Below are 25432 nucleotides of genomic sequence, written 5' to 3' on the forward strand. Positions count from 1 at the left end.
CCACCTGCTCGGTAATAGCTGACTAATCATCATCATTAATAATAATAACAACAACAATAATAATTAAGTATTCAGTAGCTATTCTTCAAAATAATTTGTATGGATTAAATCATGACAGATAGGCTAGATAGTATGTAAAAAAGAAAACTCTCATTATTCTGTGTCTTCAGGCAAACCCAATTTTGGTCAGATTAAGTAATTAATTAATTAATTAATTAATGAAATACATACATACATACATACATACATACATACATACATACATAACCGAGCTCGATAGCTGCAGTCACTTAAGTGCGGCCAGTATCCAGTATTTGGGCGATAGTAGGTTCGAACCCCACTGTCGGCAGCCCTGAAGATGATTTCCCGTGGTTTCCCATTTTCACACCAGGCAAATGCTGGGGCTGTACCTTAATTGAGGCCACAGCCGCTTCCTTCCCACTCCTAAACCCTGTCCCATCGTCGCCATAAGACCTATCTGTGTCGATGCGACTTAAAACAAATAGCATACATACATACGGTACATACATACATACATACATACATACATAACAATAACTCTTGGAACTGTTTCAGAACAGCATTCCGCATTTCACTTCCAAGCAAATACCGGAATGGCATCTCTCTCACCAGCATTATTGCTCCTTTTTCAATTTCATACATAACCAAACCTATACATCGTTTCCTGCCTTATAGCCAGTGACATTACTAGAACTGTAGACTGCAATTTTCTGAAATGTCAAGGTAGGTTTTGATCTATTGATTAAGTAAGGATAACATTAAGGAGCTTAAGTAATCCTATACACTATTATTTCATACAGGGAAACTGAGCTTTCATTAAATTATTTGTATGCCAGGATTAAATCAATCAATCAATCAGAAGAGAATGTTGATTATTTATGTGAAATAAGGAGAGAGAGAAACATCTAAGGCAAGTTATGGTGGATAATACAATGTATATGCTCAGTGGGGAATCCTGGGTAGGCTACTTATTTTGCTAAACCATTTCTAATGGAATATTTCAAGTTATATTGGGTACATTTTGAGTGAATTCCTAAATGACTACTATGTTGTAATTATGATACATGCCATTCAAAGGTATATTTTAATGTATTCTGAAAATTTTGTATTAATTCTTATATGTTTGATAGGAATTATTGTAATGAAATACTTCAAGTTATATCAGGTCAATTCTGAGTGAATTCCTAAATGACTTGTAATTATGATACACACCATTTAAAGGAATATTTTAATGTAATTTTTGAAAATTTTGCATGGATTCCTATGTGTTTGGCCATAATTATGTTACACAACTCCTAAGTAAGTTTTGTCAGTTTTTTAATAATTTTTTATCTTCTTTCTTTATTGTAAAATTTCTTTTTTTGATCAATTATTTTCCAATATCTTGTTTTCATATAATTGCTGTAACATCTGCCATGTTACATTCCATCATTTGATAAAACAAATCACAAATAATTATATTGTAGTTTATATATAGGCTATCAAACTAAATTGGATCAACCATACAAGTCATTCACTGGGAGTGAACAAAATTAATCCTGGCAAAGCTGTATGAATAGCTTGAGACATATCTCATCAGATGGAGATAATCTTGCGCTTTCAAGGATAAGAGTAAAGGATATCATGACTGTAATGACATTGGAGCTGAGCATGAAGGACTAAGTACCACAATGCACTTCCATCTGAGAGGCACATCTGGACCTCATGGTGAAATGAGACATCTGCCTGCTGACTTTATCTACTCTATGCTAGCTGAACATACCATATGAGTGATAAAGGAAGAAGGAAAGAGAGAGATAATGTGTCATGTAAATAATGTGTTCTTTTGGTGGGGTATAAAATACAATGCAAGAAGAATTAGTTGTTTTTAATGTAAAAGGAAGGAAGTATGAAATTCATCACTTGTAATAAAAGAAAGTGTGTTATTATTTATCAATGTGAATGCAAAGAGGTCTGAAACAACGTGAACCGAGTATATGAGCATTACAGTGTTGGTCATACTGATAAGTTTTTTGAAAAATGTATGTCAATATCTCACGCCGTTGTCATTTTATCAGCTGCTGAAGTTAGCCAATCAGATCACTTTGCGGGTGAATTCAAATGGGCTTTATGAGGTGGTATTACTAAATCTGCACATGGCATTGTCGGGCTTGAGAGCCATGCCGAGAAATGAGCATCAATCACTAACACGCCATGGGTTTCAGCCAATGCCACCGTAGCATGCTTGCTATGGTCTGAGCCTTTCAGCAGGGAGGTCCTTGTTCAAGTCCCTCCTCTGGAGAAGTTTATTTCTTCTATTGGCACTCTCAAGCCGGTCATAAGCCAAGTGCAGATTTAGCAAAAACCGCCTTACAAAGCTCATCTGAAGTCATCTGTGAAGCAATCTGATTGGCTAATTTCAGCAGGTGATAAAATGACAATGGTGCGAGATGTATATTTTTTTCAATTATTTTTTCCAGCTTCCCTCTAATGCTCATATACCTATTTCACGTTGTTTCCAACCACACTGTACGTATTTAAAACATGAACAAATCATGCAAGTTCAATGAAGGTTGCTATACAGTATCATCATAGACTGACATGTTTCCCATAGGCATTTAATACTGATCGCTTGTGCAGAAGTGCCACTCAGGTCATACATGTCCCTCCCTCATTCGCAGATACAAGACCCCAAAAAAAGCCTCAGTAATGGTGTGAGCCAAATGCCCCTGCAGTTGAGAAGCCTTTGATCAGCTAGATGAATTTGAGGGAGGCTGCATCATTGGACTAAGAGAGGCAGGTTGGATGCTTTGGTGTATTGTTTATCAGTTACAAAGAAGTGGAAGCAATGACAGGAAGGTACAAGGGATGAGGTGATGAAGGCCAAATTAGGAATAAACCTCTATGTATAGACTGGCTTTGGTGTTGGGTTCATGTGAGGTGAATGGAGGAGGATAGGTTACCAAGGAGAATAATGGACTCAGCTATAGAGGATATGAGGAGTAGGAGGAGATGAATACAACAATGGTTAGACTTGCTATTTAATGATTTAATAATAAAAGGAATAAAACTAAACAAAGCCACAGAGCAAGTAGGAAATAGAGGATTATGGAGATGCACAGTTAATACACAGATGCTTGCAGACTGAATGCCAGCCCTGTGGTGTAGGGGTAGCATGTCTGCCTCTTTCCTGGAAGGTCAAAGATTTTTACCTGGACCTGAGGACTGCTTAGAGGCACAAAGCCTACGTGATTACAATTGACTGTGAGATAGCGGCCCCAGTCTAGAAAGCCAACAGTAACGGCCGAGAGGATTCGTCATGCTGACAACATGACACTTCATAAGCTGAGGGCCTTCAGGCTGAGCAGCAATCGCTTGGCAGGCCATGGCTCTTCGGAGCTGTTGCGTATTGTTTGTTTTTCCTTTCTTTTTTTTCTCTTTCTTCCAACTTAATACTGAGAACATGAGGGTACACACACGTGTTGAGAAGGCTCAGGTAAACTCCGGCGGACCACCACCAGGGAGGATCGTTTCATTATCGAACAACTTATAAGCATCCCATTGGCGTCGCTGCACACTATCAAGAGACATAACGACAGCTGGAGATATGCCTGTGTCCACCAATATCATATACCAGTGGCCAGCAGAGCAGGATCTAGTGTCGCGGCGTCTCCTACAAGTCTACCATTACGACCTGAGCATAACCGTGTAGGCCTACGTTTGAACTTCAGCCAGGAATGAACGGTATGGCGGCTGATGGCCGTAGTGTTCAGCGATGAATAATCGTTCTGTCTGGATAAAGACGACCGCCAAATTCGAATCTGCAGACGTGCTGGGCAACGCGTCCGCCTGTCACCTGGTGGCCCCGGGTTCGATTCCTGGCTGGATCAGGGGTTCTTAATTGTAAATATTTAATATCCCAGTCCTGGGGACTGGGTGTTTGTGTCGTCCTTAACTTCCCTTTCCTCACATTCAACACACTACACTTCCTCCATTCCAATTACACGCAGGTTCATATCACAAGTAGGGGAAAAAGATCTCTATACGTCGACGCCCCGGACAAATAGCATTTTTTAAAAAGCGGCATACAACCCCAACGAGAGGTGCCATGGTGAGGGGGTGCCACTTCCTACGTTCCCTGCTCCCCACTGGTGATGACTGAAGGATCCCTGACGGTGCGGCTAATCATTCAGGGAATTCTGCGATTGTGTGTACTACCCTTCCTGGTGTACCTCGACGAGTCCATTTTGCAGCAGGATAATTCCCAGCGTCACAGAGTACAGGTATCTCATGCCTCGCTTAATGATGTCAACAAGTTTCCTTGGCTAGCAAGGTCTCCAAACTTCTCGCCCATAGAGAATGTTTGGGACCTGACTTGATGGCAGCTTCGGCCAGCGACAACTGCGGCAGATTTCGAGTTGCATTTGCACCAGCTGTGCCGCAGGAAAACATCCAACGCCTGTATGCCTCCTTGCCCGACCGCATCGCCGCCTGTCTTCAAACTAAGAGTGGTCCAACACCGCACTGCATGCATCCTGCTAGTGTTTTTGACCCTACAACAAATCAGTGGCGTCGCGTGCTTAAATACTTTCGGTGTTCACACAGAGCTGACAGTAGATTTTTAAAAAATCCGATGTATAGGCCTAAGTTGCTCCTCACCTCCTCATTTGGTCAGTACGTTATCAGGAGATCAGTTAGCCGATACTGTGTCGCCTCTTTGGTTGCCCTTCAAGCTTTAGGTAATATGCAATACGCCGAAATTTGTAGTTCAAAAAAGGGTTGTGATCGGCTGGCGTGGCGCGTGATTCAAATGGAAACAGATGAATTGGCACTTACAACTTCGTAAATGTCCGGCTCCATGGCTAAATGGTTAGCGTGCTGGCCTTTAATCACCGAGGTCCCGTCCGGCAGGGTCGGGAACTTTAACCATAACTAATTGGTTAATTCGCTATTTTATTATTAATTTTTTTTTCTTTACGTCGCACCGACACAGATATGTCTTATGGCGACGATGGGAGAGGAAAGGCCTAGGAAGTGGAAGGAAGCGGCCGTGGCCTTAATTAAGGTACAGCCCCGGCATTTGCCTGGTGTGAAAATGGGAAACCACGGAAAACCATCTTCAGGGCTGCCGACAGTGGGGCTCGAACCCACTATCTCCCGATTACTTGATACTGGCCGCACTTAAGCGACTGCAGCTATCGAGTTCGGTAATTGGTTAATTCCCCTGACACGGGGACTGGGTAAATGTGCCGTCTTCATCATCATTTCATCCTCATAATAATACTAATAATAATGTTACGTGCTTTACGTCCTACTAACTACTTTTTCGGTCTTCGGAGACGCCGAGGTGCCGGAATTTAGTCCGGTGGGAGTTCTTTTACGTGCCAGTAAATCTATCGACACGAAACTGACGTATTTGAGCACCTTTAAATACCACCGGACTGAGCCAGAATCGAACCTGCCACGTTGAAGTCAGAAGAACAGCGCCTCAACCGTCTGAGCCACTCAGCCCGGCCATTTCATCCTTAACACGACGCGCAGGTCGCCTACGGGAATCAAATCAAAAGACTTACACCCGACCTCTCCGGAGGCCACACGCCATTATTATTATTATTATTATTATTATTATTATTATTATTGTTACCGTGTTTTGGTGGTAGTTATCATGAAAGAAGGTGCTGGGTGGTGAAGGGGTCTCAAGCTACTAAAGTGAAATTAATTTTAAAATTTAGCAAGGTTATATTTTCTTTTCAAAATTAGGTAACAACAAATAGAACAGGTCCTTAGTAGCCGAAACACAATTGACAATTACATTTACATAGGTACCCCATTTGGGGCTTCAAAGAGTCAGAAACATAATTCTTGAGCCATGAGCCCAACCTTACAATGAACACCATACAACAAAGGGGCCGAAAACCCCCAAACATGCCAGAAACACCGGCTTCCAATTACATCCAAAAGCCTCCTTGAGGCAGAAACACAATTTTCAAAAAGGGCAACTTCCCCTTAAAATACAAGCCTATCATAGGCCACTCCGAACTCCACCTTTAAGCCGTCCTCAAAGGACATATACACAGGGGCAAAATACCCAATCTACTGAGGTCTGTTAAATGACAAGAAGGTTAATACATGACCTCTAAAATCACAATTTGAGAGGAGGCGAACTTGCACTCCTAATACACTTTGTCTTTAAGACCTATTTTGGCTCTAAGGCCACTGATGCAAGGGCTAATCCCATACTACAGAGGCGACTTAAGAAATTACTAACTTACATTACTGAAGAATAGGTTGCGAAAAATAAGTTCACCTCAAACAATGTGAGTGGGAGCTCGAGAGGGTTAACACTCTCTATCCCAGTATGTCGCTTTACAAGAGAATAGAAGAAAAGAGAAGTTACATATGGGAACGCTTAGAACCTGCCCCGAAAGTTAAACTGCTGAGCTGGCAAAGAAAAAATTTATTAATCGGCCATTACCTTATTGTTGACCGCTGCCGAGGAAAGAGGCGCTTCCCGCCTCCTGCTATGTACTTAATACACTGAAAGATGGAACAGAAGTGGCTCGGAGACCCTAAAATCAGCAGTTTAAATACTCTCGCAGAAAGTTCTAGGCGTTAGGGGAAAGAAAACACCCTCCCACAAAGATTTTATTGGGTAGGACCCCGCAACAGATTCAAGTTGGGGAAAGATACACCAGATTGGTCAGAAATTAATTGAAAAAATTCGTGATTGGATACATTCAACACAAGGGGAAGAAAGGGGTAAATATTGCCAACTTAAACAATGACAGAAAGAAATTTAACAAAGAACAAACTCCTGAAATTAAATTTTCTCCAACAAAATAGTTCTTTGACTCCGCACTAGGGTGCACTATTGTTGATCTTCAGTAGTGTCCTCTAGAAGAGAAAGTTCACACTTCTTAATACAAGCAAGACAAAGTACGTCGAAAATGACACAGTTCACAAACTCAAAATTTTCCAGGTAGTGACATCTTCTGAGAAATTTGGAAATTAAGACCGTAGATAAAGTTCAGACTTCCTCCAGAAGAGGAGTTTCAACTGGCGCAACTTTTAAATAAACGGTGTGGAGGTGTACCGCCCGGTACAGACCTCCCCCCCCCCAAAAGTTCCTCCACGGGGTAACACAGAAGAACCTAAACTTTTGTTTGAAAATAAGTTCCAAGTTTTGATGTTGCTATTAAGATAACTTGCAGAAGTATTTGAGAAATTTCTTAATTCGGTGCCAAAATTTTGTTGTTGGAGGTGAAGTGAAGTCTTTAGGTTTATAGAAGTTGAATTTCTGAAGATAAGCTTTTACTACTTAAAAGTGAAGGAAAAATTTGCAATGTCCATCAGATATTGCTGTTGAATTCCCAAATGTAGTTATCTCTTATAGTAACTGTCCATGTAGTTGATGTTGATGAAGTTGGATGGCCGGACCGGCCGTTGCAGCTTGCGTCCAAAAGGAGGCCGCTCGGACCCCTCAAGTACCCTGAGATACCGCTCGCCCGCACTATGAGGGGAGCAGAGGTGTTGAAGCACGCCGCGCCCGCGGTGAACATATACAGGCTGCGGGCAAGTAGCAGGTCGTGCGCCGCACATCAGCCTTGGCCGGGAGGAGAGCTCCGGCTCGCCGTGCACATGTCGTCCTCGCTGGAGAGGAGGGGGCCCATCCCCCTCCCCAGTTGCTGCACGGCGCTGCGCGGCTGCGGGGGCACTGAAACATTAAGGCTAGGCGGCAGAATTGTGTTGGACCATCGTCTTTTTGAAGGCACAGGCATTATGGAGAGGTTGAGGGGCCAGCGGCGTGTAGATATCCGTGGCATTTAATCTTATGAAGCCACAGTGTAAGGTGGAGCAGGAGACGGGAGCGTGGTAATGGCCGTGGCAAGAACAGGATGGCAGTTTAACGGATCGGGGCGGGTTTTACAAAAGGCTTACATCTAAAATCAAAATATTATAGAAGGGGCAGAATGCCATAAAAGTGAAACTCAAAAAAATATAACCTTCATATCCTTTCAAAATAATATGAAGCAAGTTAACACAAAATTACACCGGTTTCACCTGGGACAGGTGAACCCTAAATATCCTCTCGGTGGCTGGATTACTTAACAATAAGGTAACCGGCGTAAGAAAATCGAGAATGATACAAGGCCCATGAAATCTGGGGGCAAGCTTGCCCGCGGGAACAAAATTTTTTACCATAACCTGGTCACCTACCTTCAAAGGGGTGGGTCTCCGTCCACGATCATACCTTTCCCTAACCTTTTCATGAGACACTTTAAGATTGGCTTTAGCCTTCTTCCAAAGATCTTTAATGTTGTCCGGATCTATTATCTCGGGTAGAATGTCATTCAGAGACCAGAGGTTAGAGAGCGGCGAGTTGGGAACAAACTTGAACATTAAAGAAGCTGGAGTGAACTTGTGAGATTCATGAACCGCTGAATTCAAAGCAAAAGCTATCCAATGCAGGGACGTGTCCCACCTGGAAGGATCTTCATGATGATAGGCAATGAGTGCGGACCTGAGATTACGGTTAACCCGTTCAGCCAGAGATGGTTGAGGGTAATAAGCAGAAGTAGTTACATGAGAGATGGATAAGTCAAAACAGAATTTACGAAATAAATTAGATGTAAAAGCCTTAGCATTATCGGAAACTATGTATTGACAAGGACCAAAAGAAGCAAAGATAGTATTAAGACAAGAAATGGTGGACTGAGCGGTAGCCAGCTTAGTCGGAAATAACCAGGAAAATCTAGTAAAACCATCTACACATACAAAGATGAACTTGTTGGCATTCCCCTTTGACTGGGGGAAGGGTCCCACATAATCAATATACAGGCGCTCCATGGGGCGCGACGCTTGATGAGAAGACAAAAGACCTACCTTAGTGGACATGGTCGGTTTACTAAGCAAACAGGGTTTACATGCCTTTACTAATTCACGGATTTCACCGTCCATACCCTTCCAGATGAACATATCACGAATCTTTTCACGAGTTTTAAAGATACCAAGATGCCCTCCTAATGGGGTCTCATGATAATACTTGAAGATCATAGGTACAAGAACCGCTGGAACAACAACTTTCATCATCTTATCATGCCTCGAAGGGCAACATAGAACTCCATTCCTCAGAACATAAGGGACAACATGTTCCCCAGAAGAAAGGGTTTCCATTATCGGAGCCAGCGTCGGATCTTCACGTTGGTATTTCTCGATATCCCTAAACAGCATGGGAACATCTGTTAGGATGGCATTAACCTCAGATAGCATGGACTCGGGAGGTGATGGACTGTCGACCTGTTCATGCTTCTCAACGTCGTCTGAAAACATACGGCTGAGTCCATCAGCGACAACATTTTCGGTACCTCGGATATGCCTGACATTGAATTGGAAGGCAGAAATACGGATGGCCCAACGGGCTATACGACCAGTACGACGCGGCCTACCTAAGACCCAGCTTAATGCTTGATTATCTGTCTCCAGGTCGAATTTGACATGTTCCAGATAGAGACGGAACTTTTCTAAGGCAAATAAGACTGCCAACCCTTCGAGCTCATAGATGGAATACTTGGCTTCTTGAGCCGATAGAGTCCTAGATGCATAGGCGATGGGTCGCCTCCCTAGTTCAGTCTCTTGAAGAAGGACTGCCGCTACCGCCGACGACGACGCGTCCGTTTGGACGATGAATTTCTTTGAGAAATCAGGCATGGCAAGGACAGGGGCATTACAGAGAGCTAATTTCAGATCTTCAAAAGCGGCTTGTTGAGAAGGTCCCCACTCGAATTTGATGCCTTTCCTACGAAGAAGGTTCAATGGCGCCGCTCTATTAGCAAAGTTAGGAATGAACTTTCTGAAGAAATTCACCATACCAATGAACCTGGCGATACCTTTAATGTCCTTGGGAGGTTTAAAATCACGGATGGCCTGTGTTCTAGAATGATCGACTGCTACACCATCAGGTGACACAATATGCCCTAGGAATGACATAGAGGGCTTAGCAAAAGCGACCTTGGACAACTTGACAGTTAACCCAGCCTTACGAAGGCGATTCAGAACTTCTCGCAGATGATCTAGATGTTCTTCGAAGGTCTCCGAAAACACGACGACATCATCCAAGTAGTGATATAAGTACTCAAATTTGATGTCGGAGAAGACCCTATCTAGTAGCCTAGTGAGTACAGCTGCTCCCGTGGGGAGCCCGAAAGGTACGCGGTTGTATTCATATAAATTCCAGTCCGTGGCAAACGCTGTAAGGTGTTTAGACTCTTCAGCAAGGGGAATTTGATTATAGGCCTGATTCAAGTCCAAGATAGTAAAGAACTTGGCCTTACGAAACCATGAAAAGCAAGAATGAAGGTCGGGAAGGGGCACAGATTGTAACACCACCTTCCGATTGAGAGCCCTGTAGTCAATTACAGGCCTGAAGCCCCCTTGGGGTTTCGGGACTAGAAAAATAGGCGAAGAATACGCTGACTTTGAGGGCCTAATAATACCATCCTTCAACATCTGATCGATGATTTCTTTCAGAGCCTTCATTTTAGGTGGAGATAGCCTATACGGTGGAAAACGGACAGGAATCGAATCCGTGACCTCAATTTTGTATTCGATCAGGTCAGTAACGCCAAGAGTATCAGAGAATACCTCGGGAAACGACTGACACAGTTTGCGAATACTATCAGCCTGCTCCTCAGGTAGATGTCTAAGGTCTAACAACATCTCATCCTGGGTAGGCGAAATAGAAGAACATGACACAGAATTACACTTTAATAGTGGAATTTTACAACTAGAAGCAAATTTGAATGTGCACGACCTAGACTGGAGATCGAGCACAAGACCAGTGTGAGAAATAAAGTCAGCTCCCAATATAATGGGGCAAGACAATTGCTTGGCCACAAACAATTTAATTTTCCATGTAAATTTAAAAATACGAATTTTGACCAGTAAGGAACCTAGAATTTCTAATGGAGATGTATTAGCAGAAACACATTTCACAGGAGAAGAGTCATAGACAGGTAGGTTACAAACAGACTTCAATTTCGAGTACCATTCAGCCGAAATAATGGAACAAACACTGCCTGAATCTAATAGAGCTGTTATAGGTTCGTTATTTACCTCAATCTTAAGGAAAGGAACAGGTGCGGGGGTATCCGCCGCAATCTTAAGACACTCTTTGGGGCATTCAAAGGACAGATTAGCAGATTGAACGTTCCCAGAATTTTCGATCTGCTTACCAGGGGCTGAGCCTCGGGAAGATGAATTAGTTGACTCAGCCGAAGCCACTAGTCACTTTTGATTGTTGTTGGAAGTTACCCCAGAAGTTGAGCAGGAGGGGGTGCTATTCGAATTGGGACAATTCTTGGCGATATGTGAGAAAGCCCCACATTTAAAACAGCCTTGTGATGAACCGGCTCCATTATTTGCCCTACTAGACTTGATCAGAGGACACTTATTGCGCAGGTGGTCAGGCGCCCCGCACGCATAACATTTACGGGGATTGACTGGTCGGCGAGGTGGAGGCCGAGTGTTACTAAAGGAAGGCGGGGGTTCTTTCGCGACACGCAAAGAATCGGCGTATCTAACTCCTTCCGCCGAGACGGCCAACGCTTCAAGTTCCGAGAAGGTTTGCGGGCACGCCGCGAAACACAAATATGACCTATAGGGAGGTGAAATTCCCTCTACAATAGCCTGCACAATCTGATCTTCAGGAAAATGAAGGGCAAACACCCTAGTATAAAACTTAATGTCCTGTATGAAATCAGCCAAGTTTTCATCCAAGCGCTGTACCCGATAATAGTATTTCTGAATCAGAGATGACCTCGCGCGGGCAGGAATGAAATTTGCAAGCAAGTGTGCGTGAAAATCTTCAATAGATGACTGTTCAGCAATAGCTCTTACTATTTTATCTGAGAGAACACCAATAGCATAAGGATAGATTATTTGTAAAATTTGACAAGGGGAAAGAGAAAACACAAGGGCGTGATCCTGAAATTCAACTAAAAATCTTAAAAATGAAATAACTTCACTGGTGGTGTTGACAGAAAACTTAGAGATACCTCTTAGCAACATTGCCAATGGATGAGGCAAGCTGCTAAACCCGGGTGACATAGTAGGTAGAGGTTTCAGGGGCAAAGAAGTTAATTCAGAACGGATGTTACTCAACGATGCACGGCGTTCAGACTCGTTGTCCAATGGGGCAGAGATAGTTTGAGCAGTGGGGGTTTTCCTATTTACTTCTCCCTTAGGAGACTCTTCCTCACTCCCTACATTCACTATGGTGGGTTGATCAGATTTGGGAGGAATTTCCCCAGTTAACAATTGAGTGACTTTACTAGACAATTCAGAAATAGTTTCAAGGAGCGTATTAGCTTCCTTCCTCTGAACGTCATTCACCTTTAGAGACAACAGATCATTAACTCTATTTGAAAAATGATATAGCCTGCCTTGCACACGCTTAATTTGATTAGGAGACGGATCATTTTCATCAAAGAAACTAACGACCGATGCTAGCCCAGTAATGTTCTCGACGATCGTGGAAAGAGAGTCATCAATTTCTTTCTCTCCCAAATTGGGGATGGAAATGGGCAAATCAAGGGAGTCTCTAAGCTTGTTAGTGTCGATAGCAACCGTGCCTTCAGATTGCACGTTTCTAATAGTTAATTCGTAGATCAACTCCTCTTTGCGCAAGTAGTTAAGGAGGAGAACATCGCGAGGGCCGGGCATGATAACAGAAAAATTTTGAAAAACCTCAATAAAAAATTTCCAGTAACTGAGAAAATGGTTAGAGTTCGGATCAAAACAGAGCTTAGCCGTCAAAAGGGGCTAAATTGAGACCCATTCAACCACGCTCTGCTACCACTTGTTACCGTGTTTTGGTGGTAGTTATGCATGAAAGAAGGTGCTGGGTGGTGAAGGGGTCTCAAGCTACTAAAGTGAAATTAATTTTAAAATTTAGCAAGGTTATATTTTCTTTTCAAAATTAGGTAACAACAAATAGAACAGGTCCTTAGTAGCCGAAACACGATTGACAATTACATTTACATAGGTACCCCATTTGGGGCTTCAAAGAGTCAGAAACATAATTCTTGAGCCATGAGCCCAACCTTACAATGAACACCATATAACAAAGGGGCCGAAAACCCCCAAACATGCCAGAAACACCGGCTTCCAATTACATCCAAAAGCCTCCTTGAGGCAGAAACACAATTTTCAAAAAGGGCAACTTCCCCTTAAAATACAAGCCTATCATAGGCCACTCCGAACTCCACCTTTAAGCCGTCCTCAAAGGACATATACACAGGGGCAAAATACCCAATCTACTGAGGTCTGTTAAATGACAAGAAGGTTAATACATGACCTCTAAAATCACAATTTGAGAGGAGGCGAACTTGCACTCCTAATACACTTTGTCTTTAAGACCTATTTTGGCTCTAAGGCCACTGATGCAAGGGCTAATCCCATACTGCAGAGGTGACTTAAGAAATTACTAACTTACATTACTGAAGAATAGGTTGCGAAAAATAAGTTCACCTCAAACAATGTGAGTGGGAGCTCGAGAGGGTTAACACTCTCTATCCCAGTATGTCGCTTTACAAGAGAATAGAAGAAAAGAGAAGTTACATATGGGAACGCTTAGAACCTGCCCCGAAAGTTAAACTGCTGAGCTGGCAAAGAAAAAATTTATTAATCGGCCATTACCTTATTGTTGACCGCTGCCGAGGAAAGAGGCGCTTCCCGCCTCCTGCTATGTACTTAATACACTGAAAGATGGAACAGAAGTGGCTCGGAGACCCTAAAATCAGCAGTTTAAATACTCTCGCAGAAAGTTCTAGGCGTTAGGGGAAAGAAAACACCCTCCCACAAAGATTTTATTGGGTAGGACCCCGCAACAGATTCAAGTTGGGGAAAGATACACCAGATTGGTCAGAAATTAATTGAAAAAAATTCGTGATTGGATACATTCAACACAAGGGGAAGAAAGGGGTAAATATTGCCAACTTAAACAATGACAGAAAGAAATTTAACAAAGAACAAACTCCTGAAATTAAATTTTCTCCAACAAAATAGTTCTTTGACTCCGCACTAGGGTGCACTATTGTTGATCTTCAGTAGTGTCCTCTAGAAGAGAAAGTTCACACTTCTTAATACAAGCAAGACAAAGTACGTCGAAAATGACACAGTTCACAAACTCAAAATTTTCCAGGTAGTGACATCTTCTGAGAAATTTGGAAATTAAGACCGTAGATAAAGTTCAGACTTCCTCCAGAAGAGGAGTTTCAACTGGCGCAACTTTTAAATAAACGGTGTGGAGGTGTACCGCCCGGTACAATTATTATTATTATTATTATTATTATTATTATTATTATTACTTTGTAAATATGTGCTCAACGTACAGAAATATTGTTCTCGTCATGCAATATCGTGTACATTTCAAGAGTTTTGGGGTTACGGGGTGTTCACGTGCTCGTGTGATCCTTAAGACGAGACGTCCCTGCACTAAATGCTTGGTGAGGTACAATATTTTGAGGTTTACTTTCGTACCATGTTATGTGGCTACGCCTACTTACGTGCCCCTGCGATGGCTTCTTCGTGGTGAGAAATTTATTTTACATACGAGTGCATTTATACAGAAGTGGAATTAGTTAGCATGTTTTAGAAGCCTAGTCTCATGCGTCTATTTATTTCGTCGTTTTCATGGGTTATTGAGTAGGTCCCAACAACAGAATGGGACACTTCTAGTTGATTTACGCAACCTAAGAAGATAACTCAATTTATTATTATTATTATTATTATTATTATTCCAGATCCGCGTCAAACGCAAAGACCTGCACCAGGTGAGACGGACTGGACACTCCTGGCCATACAATAAATAAATAAATAAATAAATAAATAAATAAATAAATAAATAAATAAATAAATAAATAAATAAATAAATAAATAAATATTGTTGTTATTTTTGTTCAAAACTGAGGGATCCTATGGTGACCTCTGGCGCCCATTAATCCAGTTTTAAGAAATATTTTTAATAATGAGCGGTCAATGGTAAAGTGACGCTGTTCACGCTCCTTATATACCGTACCAGACCTGGTAACAACACTAAACATGAACAACACAAATGCAGTCTGTTGGCCGTTCTACCTGTCACAGTGAATTGTAACTCTAATCAATTACATACCCGCCGATGGTGTGTACGTGTACGATGTTACATCAACATCCGACCATTTCTTCTGAGTGCTTCAATCGTTTGTCAGTTAGTGTACATTCATAGGGACTTTTGCGAGCAATTTATATAATATTTTATCAGCACAAACTGTTCAGAATCACTCATTTTGTCATGATGCAGGCGGCCCGTGTAACAAACAACAAGCGTGCAGCGAAGTTCTTACATCTTAATTGATCATCCTAGCAAGTTTCATTACAACCTATTATTATTATTATTATTATTATTATTATTATTATTTAGTGTGGCAATTGCTAACCTACTGCAGATTTTGTAAAGCAGATCTTCCGACTAGGGCGGGAGGCATCTGGCCGGTTTAAGGAACTGCTGAATTTAAAATTTTAATTTGATTTGATCCTCCTCTAATTTTTTGTTGTATAGTAAATATGCATTGGCGCTTTTCTGTTATTGGCGATCATCCCGATCCTAGCTAAACTCCGGCAGCATCTTTCATTCTTTCTTGCTATCCTGCACTGCAGTGATCTCTCACGTGGATATCATTACGACTATCTCATAAAATGAAGAGAGATGACAAACAGTCTTAATGGGGGGTGACAGCCGACTGCTATCGTCAATGACTTCTCACCAACGCGGCCGGGAATCGAATCGCATCCCATTTTTGAAATGAAAAGTTACGGTACGTCACTGTGGTTCAGATTCCATGATCAATCAATCAATCAATCAATCAAATCAATCAATCAAATCAATCAATCAAATCAATCAAATCACAACTGATCTGCATTTAGGGATGCCGCCCTCAAGGGCAGACTTCCTACCATTTGTTTACCTAGTCTTTTCTTAAATGATATCAAAGAAGTTGGAAATTTATCAAACATCTCCCTTGGTAAATCATTCCACTTACTGCTCTTCCTATCAACGAGTATTTCCCCCAATGTATCCTTCTGAATTGCAATTTTATCTTCACATCTTTATACCTTTCTAAAAAGTAGGAAGGGTGTACACATCCTTCTTACTTTTAGAAACTACTCAAGCTTATTCGTCTACTAATGTCATTCCAAGCCGTCTCTCCGCTGACAGCTCGGAACATTCCACTTAGCCAAGCTGTTCATTTCATTACTCATCTCATAAGTCTTCCCAGCTCAAAGTTTGCAGGATTTGCATAGCACTACTAGTTTGTCTGGAATCACCCAGAGCAAATCGTGCTTCATTCCTTTAGACCTTTACCAGTTCTCGAATCAAGTAGTCTTAAATTAGTTCTGACAGACCGAGAAACCTCACAGTTATAGATTAACTAAGTTGAAACTGAAAATAAATGGCTTCCACGGTAACAGAAAAACAAAAAAAAGTGAGATGGGATTTTCACAGTGACTAGACTAGCATATAATGGCATAGAGAACATACAGTGTTAAACCACTGCCCAAGTCTTAAATTGCTGGCTCTCGTCCATTACGTGATAATTTTACGGAATTAAACAGACTTCATAACTGTTTTATAACTGAATTATTTTGTTGAGACGCTTTCAACAGAATGATGATATAACGCAAACGTCGACATTTTTACATCAATCTTTCTTTCTTGAATTTTTGAATTTTTCAGTGCGTACTGCCCGATATCTAATAAAATAGTTTTTCAGTAAGTTACAATCAAAAACGTTGAACTTGTTTGCTTTGTGATTAAAATGGAGTAGCAATTCAGTGTTTGCATATGCTCAGGTATGTAGATAAGATAACGACGAGTCTTCCAGTAGAAAATAAATATTGGTTTAAATCAAAAGGAGTGGCATTAGAAAGCATTTTTCAATCAAGACACTGCCCCGAAGGTCGAGTGGTTGCCATGCTGATTTCTAGAGTCCAGGGTTTAATTCTAGATTTTTAAAGATGGAGTTTATGTCGTTTATGACGGCAAGCAAAAGTACTTGAGATGTTCATTCAGAATTCTAGTTCGTCTACATCAGTGATTCCCAAACTACAGTTGCGCGCCACCTACGGTTAGCGCGAGAGATTTACAAGGGGACACAAACAAGTTACAAGAAAAACGAGAAACATGCGGCCTGATAGACAAATGAATATATATTCGGCATTGCAACTTTCGATCCATCCCACTGGTGTTCTGTGCTCTTGTGAGATTAAAGACATAATTTAAGAGCGTAAAGAGTTCTTTCTGTGCATTTGAATTCATCATCATTCTGCTGCCGAGTATCAGACCATGTGGTCTCAGTTCAAACGATCTTCTCCTGGAAGCGCATATTGTAGAGAATATTTCGGTATCCTCTTTCTGTCCATTTCATTTCCCAGCATGCCTCTTCCTGTTTCGTCTCTGAGTGTCTGTGTACTGAAGCACAGATCAGCACAGCATCATCGCATCCGGGATCCAATGCGACGAGGGGGTTGATGCATGAATCAATACTAACGGGGGGTATTTTTAACATTTCTCGTAAGAAACAGGTTTTTTTTTAAAATGCTGAAAACATTTCTTAGCACACAATGTAGGGGTCCATACTAAGAAAAACGTAAACTTAAGCAATTTAAGTTGAAGACTTAAAGGACCCGGAAAGGTCTCAAACTGTGAGTCTTGGATAGCTCTCAATCAATCAATCAATCAATCAATCAATCAATCAATCAATCAATCAATCAATCAATCAATCAATCAATCAATCAATCAATCAATCAATCAATCAATCAATCTTCTAAAGACTAATGCCTTATCGATGCAATCACTCTCTTCTTTCATTGGCTGTTCGTTTCAGTTCCATGTAATTGTCGCATCCTAACCTCTTCTTGAGGTCGTCCAAATACTTCATCCTAGGGGATTGCTCTATTAAACTAAAAAAAAAATTCTAAAATCACTACCGGCCTAAATGTAGTTACGGAAAAAGTCTAAAATCGCTTGTTTCTTTACGTGTTATCATTTTTATTGAAATCCTAGCCAAGTTAACTTATTTACATAATTCTTTCTGTAATGTGTTCATTGGTTCAGTACCCCCCCCCCAAATGTGTCTGATTTTTGAAAAATGTCCACACCGAATGTAGTTATAAGGGCTTGAGTGAAGCTGTGCATTGATTCACATTAGCACTGGTAGTGGTAGAAAAAAGGCAAACTGCTAATCCAATCGACCGGAAAACGATGATTAAGAAAATGATTATCTTTTAGGAATAAATAAAGAATATATGTTCATACTTTAATATAATATATTTACCTAAAATTCGTAGCTCATATCCCTTGCATGTTTTCTACATTGAGTTGCTTGCTTGCCTCTAGAACTGTCCATTTATATATATTCTACACTGACTTAGCAAATGTCATGGGATAGTCACTTAATAGCGTGTGGGGCCTCCTCTGGCCCTGCGAACTGCAGTGAGACGCTGTGGAAGTGAGTCGACAAGTCCCTGGTAGTCCTCTGGACGCAGCTGACACCAAATCGTTTGCAGAGCGGCCGCCAATGCTGGTCTGTTCGTGGGTGCAGGATCCATGGCACGGAACCTGCGTTCCAGGACATCCCGGATATGCTCGATAGGTTTCATATCGGGGCTCCTGAATGGCCATGGCAGTCGTTGGACCTCCGCTGCATGTTCCTGGAACCATTCCCCAACGACGTGGGAGCGATGTGGTGGCGCGTTATCATCTTGAAACACCGCAGAACAGTCTGGGCGCTGCAAGGCCAAAAATGGGTGGAGATGGTCTCCGAGCAGCTCAACATACCGCGTACCATTCAAAGTCTCTTCCAGAACAACTAGGGGGCCTATTCCATACCAGAAAAATGCACCCCAGACCATAACAGAGACACCAGCGCCCTGGACCACACCTTCGAGGCAGGCGGGATCCATCGCTTCATGTGGTCTGCGCCATACACGATGCCTCCCATCGGCACGGTGCAGTTGAAATCGTGATTCATCCGACCATATCACGTTACGCCATTGTTCCAGTGTCCATCCCTGGTGACTGGCGACAAATGCGCGTCGTTGTGCCCGATGACGTTGAGTTAACAGTGGCACCCGTGTGCGGCGCCGGCTCTCATACCCCATAGAACCCATGTTCCTACGGATTGTCCACTGGGAGACGTGTCTAGCACGGCCTGTGTTGAACTGAGCCGTGATTTGTTGCACGGTTGCCCGTCTGTCACTATTGACAATCCGTCTCAGATGTCGCCGGTCACGGTCATCGAGGGTGGCTGGACGGCCGGTCGTTCGTCTGTTGTGGACGGTGACACCCACATTCAACCATTCACGATACACCCTGGACACGGTTGATCGTGTGAAGCCGAATTCCCACACCACTTCCGAAATCGCACTTCCCATACGTCGGGCACCGACCATCATACCCCGTTCGAACGGTGTCAACTCACGACGACGTTCCATGTTACACCTGTCACATGCACAGCCACTGCTCACAAGGTCTCCTATACAACTGCCGCTGGCACAGGGGGCTGTGGTGCGCAGACAACACACCTGCGCATCAGTGCTCCGCTATCCCATGACATTTGTTCAGTCAGTGTATATACAAGTCGTTTTACGTCGCACCAACACAGATAGGTTTTATGGCGACGATGAGATAGGAAAGGGCTAGGAGTGGAAAGGAAGCGTCCGTGGCCTTAATGAAGGTACAGCCCCAGTATTTGCCTGCTGTGAAAATGGGAAACCACGAAAAAACATCTTCACGGCTTCCGACAGTGGGGTTCGAACAAACTATCTCCCGAATGCAAACTCATAGCTGCTTGCCCCTAAAAAGTTTCATGTGGTATGCTGGTATGTTCTATTCCTGTGTGTTTTCCATGATTAATGTACTATACAGAATTGTGGGAAATGAGTTTTAACATGGAAGTTTTTCCGGATTCATGTCCAAATACAATTTTCTTATTCTACGTACCGGTATGAAGTCCTGAAAGTTTGGCACATCTTGTTGTTACACTCTGTATATCGTCGTAGTGCCTAGAAAAAACGCTGCGTGTTTATATTTCAATTTAGAACTCTGACGAGAAAGGTTCTGTCATCTAAGGTTCAGTATTGCATGAAAAGAGTAGCGTTATAAAAATGTTGCAAAGTTTGGGCTGGGAAGACTTGGGAGAAAGGAGACGAGCTGCTCGATTAAGTGGTATGTTCAGAGCTGTCAGTGGAGATGGCATGGGAGGAAATCAGTAGACGAATAAGTTTGAGTGGTGTCTTTAAAAGTAGGAACGATCACAATATGAAGATAAAGTTGGAATTCAAGAGGACAAATTGGGGCAAATATTCGTTCATAGAAAGGGGAGTTAGGGACTGGAATAACTTACCAAGGGAGATGTTCAATAAATTTCGAATTTCTTTGCAATCATTTAAGAAAAGGCTAGGGAAACAACAGATGGGGAATCTGCCACCTGGACGACTGCCCTAAATGCAGATCAGTAGTGATTGAAATAGAAACTGTATCAACTACTTTTCGTTCTGTGATACATGTGCTGCGGGTCAGTATTTCTCCCGACAACATTGTCACATAGCGGTATTTCAGGCGCATCGACGATATACTGTAGTTTGTCCATATCAAATATAGGAAATAAATGATACAGTTCCACAAAACTTCTTCTGGGAAGTTTACAACAAGTGTATTGAATAGCGATTCTTGTGGGGGGCTGCAGGTGTGAACTATGTCAAACATATGGGCTTGGCTTTATTTTACGGCAGGATGTCCTTCCTGACACCAGCCCTGTGTGGAGGGATGTATTCATATTATGCGTGTTTCTGTGGTGGCTGGTAGTGTGGTGTGGTGTGTGTGTATATGATCGGACGTGTATTGAGACCAGCACAAATACCCAGTCTCCGAGCCAGAGGAATTAACTAGGCGCGGCCGAGAAACAAACTGGTATCCACTGAACCGAAGAGCGTTACGCTAACCATTCAACCAAGGAGCCGGGCCGAGCAGATCAACTACAGACATTACGTTCCACCACCCGCCCTTTTTTTTTTCAATTTGCTTTACGTCGCACCAACACAGATAGGTCATATGGCGACGATGAGGTAGGAAAGGTCTAGGAGTGGGAAGGAACCGCCGTGGCCTTAATGATACAGCCCCAGCATTTGCCTGGTGTGAAAATGGGAAACCACGGAAAACCGTATTCAGGGCTGCCGACAGAGGGATTCGAACCCACTATCTGCCGGATGCAAGCTCACAGCTGCGTGCCCCGCGATTCAAAGATGGCTTGTGGAAATAAAAGTACAATGGAAATATAGCCTACGCGTTTCTGAGTCAACATACACGTAATTTAAATACACTAAGACTTTTCTCGCCGGCCCCGCGGTGTAGGGGTAGCGTGCCTGCCTCTTACCCGGAGGCCCCGAGTTCGATTTCCGGCCAGGTCAGGGATTTTTACCTGGACCTGAGGGCTGGTTCGAGGTTCACTCAGCCTACGTGATTAGAATTGAGGAGATATCTGTCGGTGATATAGCGGCCGCGGTCTAGAAAGACAAGAAAAACGGCCGAGAGGATTCGTCGTGCTGACCACACGACACCTCGTAATCTGCAGGCCTTCGGGCTGAGCAGCGGTCGCTTGGTAGGTCAAGGCCCTTCAAGGGCTGTAGTGCAATGGGGTTTGGTTTGGTTTGATTTGGTTTAAGACTTCTCATCCATAACGCGAATGATGTGATAAGCAGCAATCTTGTCGTCGGCTAGTGTAAGATCGAGTGTTTACAACAGGAATCTCGGTTCGCCTCCGTAGCGTAGCAGTTAGCTCTCGTCCTCGGAGCCCGGGTTCTATTCCCGGTACTTCCAGAGTTTTACGAATAGCAGGAGGGTTGGTATCTGCTCGAAATGGTGCATGCAGCTCACCTTCATTGAGGGTGTGCCTGGAAAGAGCTGCACCACAACGAGTCGAAGCAGGTTAAGTTTTCATGTGGGCCAGCTCCACGGTCGAGGGGTAGCTAACATGTGGAGGCCGTGAGTTCGATTCGTGGTCAGGTTATGTATTTTTACCTGGATCTGAGGGCAGATTCGTAGTTCATTCAGCCTACATGAGAATAGTTGAGGAGCTACCTGACGGTAAAATAATGGTCCCGATCTAGAAAGTCGAGGGTAATAGCCGAGAAGATTCATCGCGCTGATCATCACCTTGTAATTTTGAAGTCTTTGGATTGAGCAATGGTCGCTTGGTCCAAGACTCATCAGGGCTGTAGAGCTATGGGGTTTGTTTGTTTAAGTTTTCATGTAAGGTCAGAAATAGCTATACGTAATCACAGGCAGTACGAACTTTAAGCTTTTAACCCTGGTCAACGGTGTGAAAATGTTGCTCAAACGATACGTTGGTGCGTGCAAATCGGTGCTTGGCAGACTGATATTTAACAGTATCTTCAGGAAAGTAACAGGGAAGTAACTCATTTCTCATTTCCCTAATACGTCTCAGTAGTGTCGCCAAGCCTATCCATGCCAAGCCGATGGGAATCCAACCAGCCTTCGGGCTGAAAACTCAACATACAGCAATGAAGGACACTTTCTCCTCTGCCACAGGGATAATACATGTCATAAAAATCCCCAAACCAAATGCTTCTGAACTATTAATATTGCATAAAATAGGAGCATGATACATCGTTGTCGACAACATCATGCACTTACTGTGTGTGAAGTCTGTGTGATAACTAAGTTGAAGGTTTTTCTTAAAATGTCTATTACCGGGCGAGTTGGCCGTGCGGTTAGTAGCGCGCAGCTGTGAGCTCGCATCCGGGAGATAGTGGGTTCGAACCCCACTGTCGGCAGCCCTGAAGAGGGTTTTCCGTGGTTTCCCATTTTCACACCAGGCAAATGCTGGGGCTGTACGTTAATTAAGGCCACGGCCGTTCCCTTCCTATTCCTAGGACTTTCCTGTCCCATCGTCGCCATAAGACCTATATGTGTCGGTGCGACATAAAGCAAATAGCAAAAAAAATGTATATTTGTTTCTGTATCTGCTAAACAAACAGAGTATAGTTGAAAAAATCCGTTTTAGTTCAAATTAAGACGAATAAAAGGCAATCGTTAGCGCCTATTTAAGCACCTAAAATATATTTTTCAATTTGATTTAATTTTTTTAAATATATATACCTCTATGGTCATCAGAAAACTTTGAAATATACACAATAGTAATCAACTGCAATATAACTGGAGAATAAGCTGTTGCAGTATAGTTTTCATCCTGTCTTCACGGTGCGGTGGTCAGTAAAAAATTGACTTCCGAATACGGTAAAATATACTACAGTAGGTATTTAACATTGTTCAGGAGATACTTTCAATTTTAAATACTTAGATACTTGATACAAAGTATCAGTGGTTATCGTGAAGGTCTTCAGTTCAGTGCGGACCCGGTTCGATTCCCGACTAAGTGGGGGATTTTTACTGCGTCTATCAACACACCAGTCTACCAACCACCACAGAAACACGGAATACTAAATACATCCCTCAACATAGGGTCGGCACCAAGAAGAGCATCCAGCCGGAAAAAAGGGCAAAGTCCACATGTGCAACGGAGTTCATATTCGCGACCTCACTAAGGTGTGGAAAAAAGGCGAGATGATGATGATAATATTTTTACAATATTGGCTTTACGTCACACCGACACAGATAAGTCTTATGGCGACGATGGGACAGACCTAGGAGTGGGAAGGAAGCGGCCATGGCTTTAATTAAGGTACAGCCCCTGTATTTGCCTGGAGTGAAAATGGGAAACCACGGAAAACCATCTTCAGGACTGCCGACAGTGGGGTTCGAACCCCAATGCAAGCTCACAGTTGCGCGACTTAACCGCATGGCCAACTCGCTCGGTAATGAGAAGAGGAAGAAGAAGAAGTGAATACAAATTCATAAACATTTCACCTTTTAAATGCCTATTTAAGATGCGTAAAACAGGGTTTTTAATGCCTAAATGTCCTCAGCTTATTGATAAGTAGACCTTAGATCTTAAGGACCTTAAGAATAAACTTTAAGGATCCTAAATTAGTTTCTAAAAGTTATTAAATAGTCACTAAAAATACAGTTTTAGATACCGCAAACGCAATTTTATGCAGCTACACGGAATCTGGTGTTTCAGTATGGTTACGCCGTTGATACCTAAGCATTTGTACATACACGTATTATCAAATAAATTTCCCAGTAGGCGTGTGTGTCTGTTTATTTGGGCTAATTTCGAGTACCACCGTACGGTTTTTAATGTGGTATTCACCGGGCGGAAGGTTGATATGTGTAAAATGTTAATTAAAATGTTATTGGTTTTACGTCCCAATAACTATTTTTAAACCCCTTTTTTGCCTCTTTGCTGGCGAGATGTAGTGTTTACAGTGCACTATGTCTTCTGGTATGGGCTATATCAAATTTGTTACTTTCATTGACCTGTCTGAGTCTCATCCTTGGCTTTGACAATATGAAAGTGACTGAGGTACGAGAAATGCTAGTAATAGCATTACTTATGCAGCCAGTCTCTGATATGAATGGTGTGAAAATATCGCTCATAGGGTCGATTGGTGGATGCATTTTAGTGGGCTTGGCAGACTGATATGTAATAGCAATAATTGGCTCGGTGAGGAAAGCAACGGGAAACTACCTCACTCCTCATTTCCCTAGTACGCCTCTTCAGTGACGCCTAGGCTATTTATGACAGCTGTTGGCGGAGCTGCAGAGGATCAAACCAGCCTTCGGGCTGAATACCCAACATACATACCCCTGGAATTAAAGTTCTCTGTGTTGTCTCTACTATTCGTATTTTAAATGTGAATATCTATCTTATATGACATGACCTGTATTCATCTTTCACGATTGTGGAGATAGCACTTGCTGTTAAATAATGTATTTAGGCTATAAACGGTTGCAGCAAGTTAAACTGGAGCAAATAAAAGCTATATGTGCAATTTAAAAAATGTGCATTATTATTATTATTATTATTATTATCACATACTGATCGGTTTCGTTAGTAATTTCACTTTATTACTATCGTTATCACATACCGATCGGTCTCGTACATAATTTCACTGAACAAATTATCGGTAAAAAGAAAAAAACAATTGGAATACTGTAATTCAGTCTCTGGTTTCATACCTCACGGTGGTTTATAGCCTGAAATCGCTGTAAACGGCGACGTCTTGAAATCGGGATTTGTTGATTTATGTTTGTGCCAGCCGTCAGCACCAGGCACTTGTTGGGTTACGGTAGACAAGCCGACCATCGCCAGTTCTCTTGCAGGTGCTGTCAAATGCTACATTAAGATATATTCATTAAGGTACAATGAAGGCTTTTTTCATGTTACCTGACATACACGACATTGAACAG

The 25432-nt window shown here is 42.5% G+C and overlaps 1 protein-coding gene across 1 annotated transcript in view; it reads right to left on the bottom strand.

The window, feature by feature from the left end:
• Positions 1-25432, bottom strand: part of LOC136878918 (aldo-keto reductase family 1 member B1) — a 77070-nt gene that overhangs the window by 45746 nt on the left and 5892 nt on the right. The window lies entirely within an intron of this gene.

This window comes from Anabrus simplex, chromosome 8 (genome assembly GCF_040414725.1).
Source record: "Anabrus simplex isolate iqAnaSimp1 chromosome 8, ASM4041472v1, whole genome shotgun sequence".
NCBI lineage: Eukaryota > Metazoa > Arthropoda > Insecta > Orthoptera > Tettigoniidae > Anabrus > Anabrus simplex.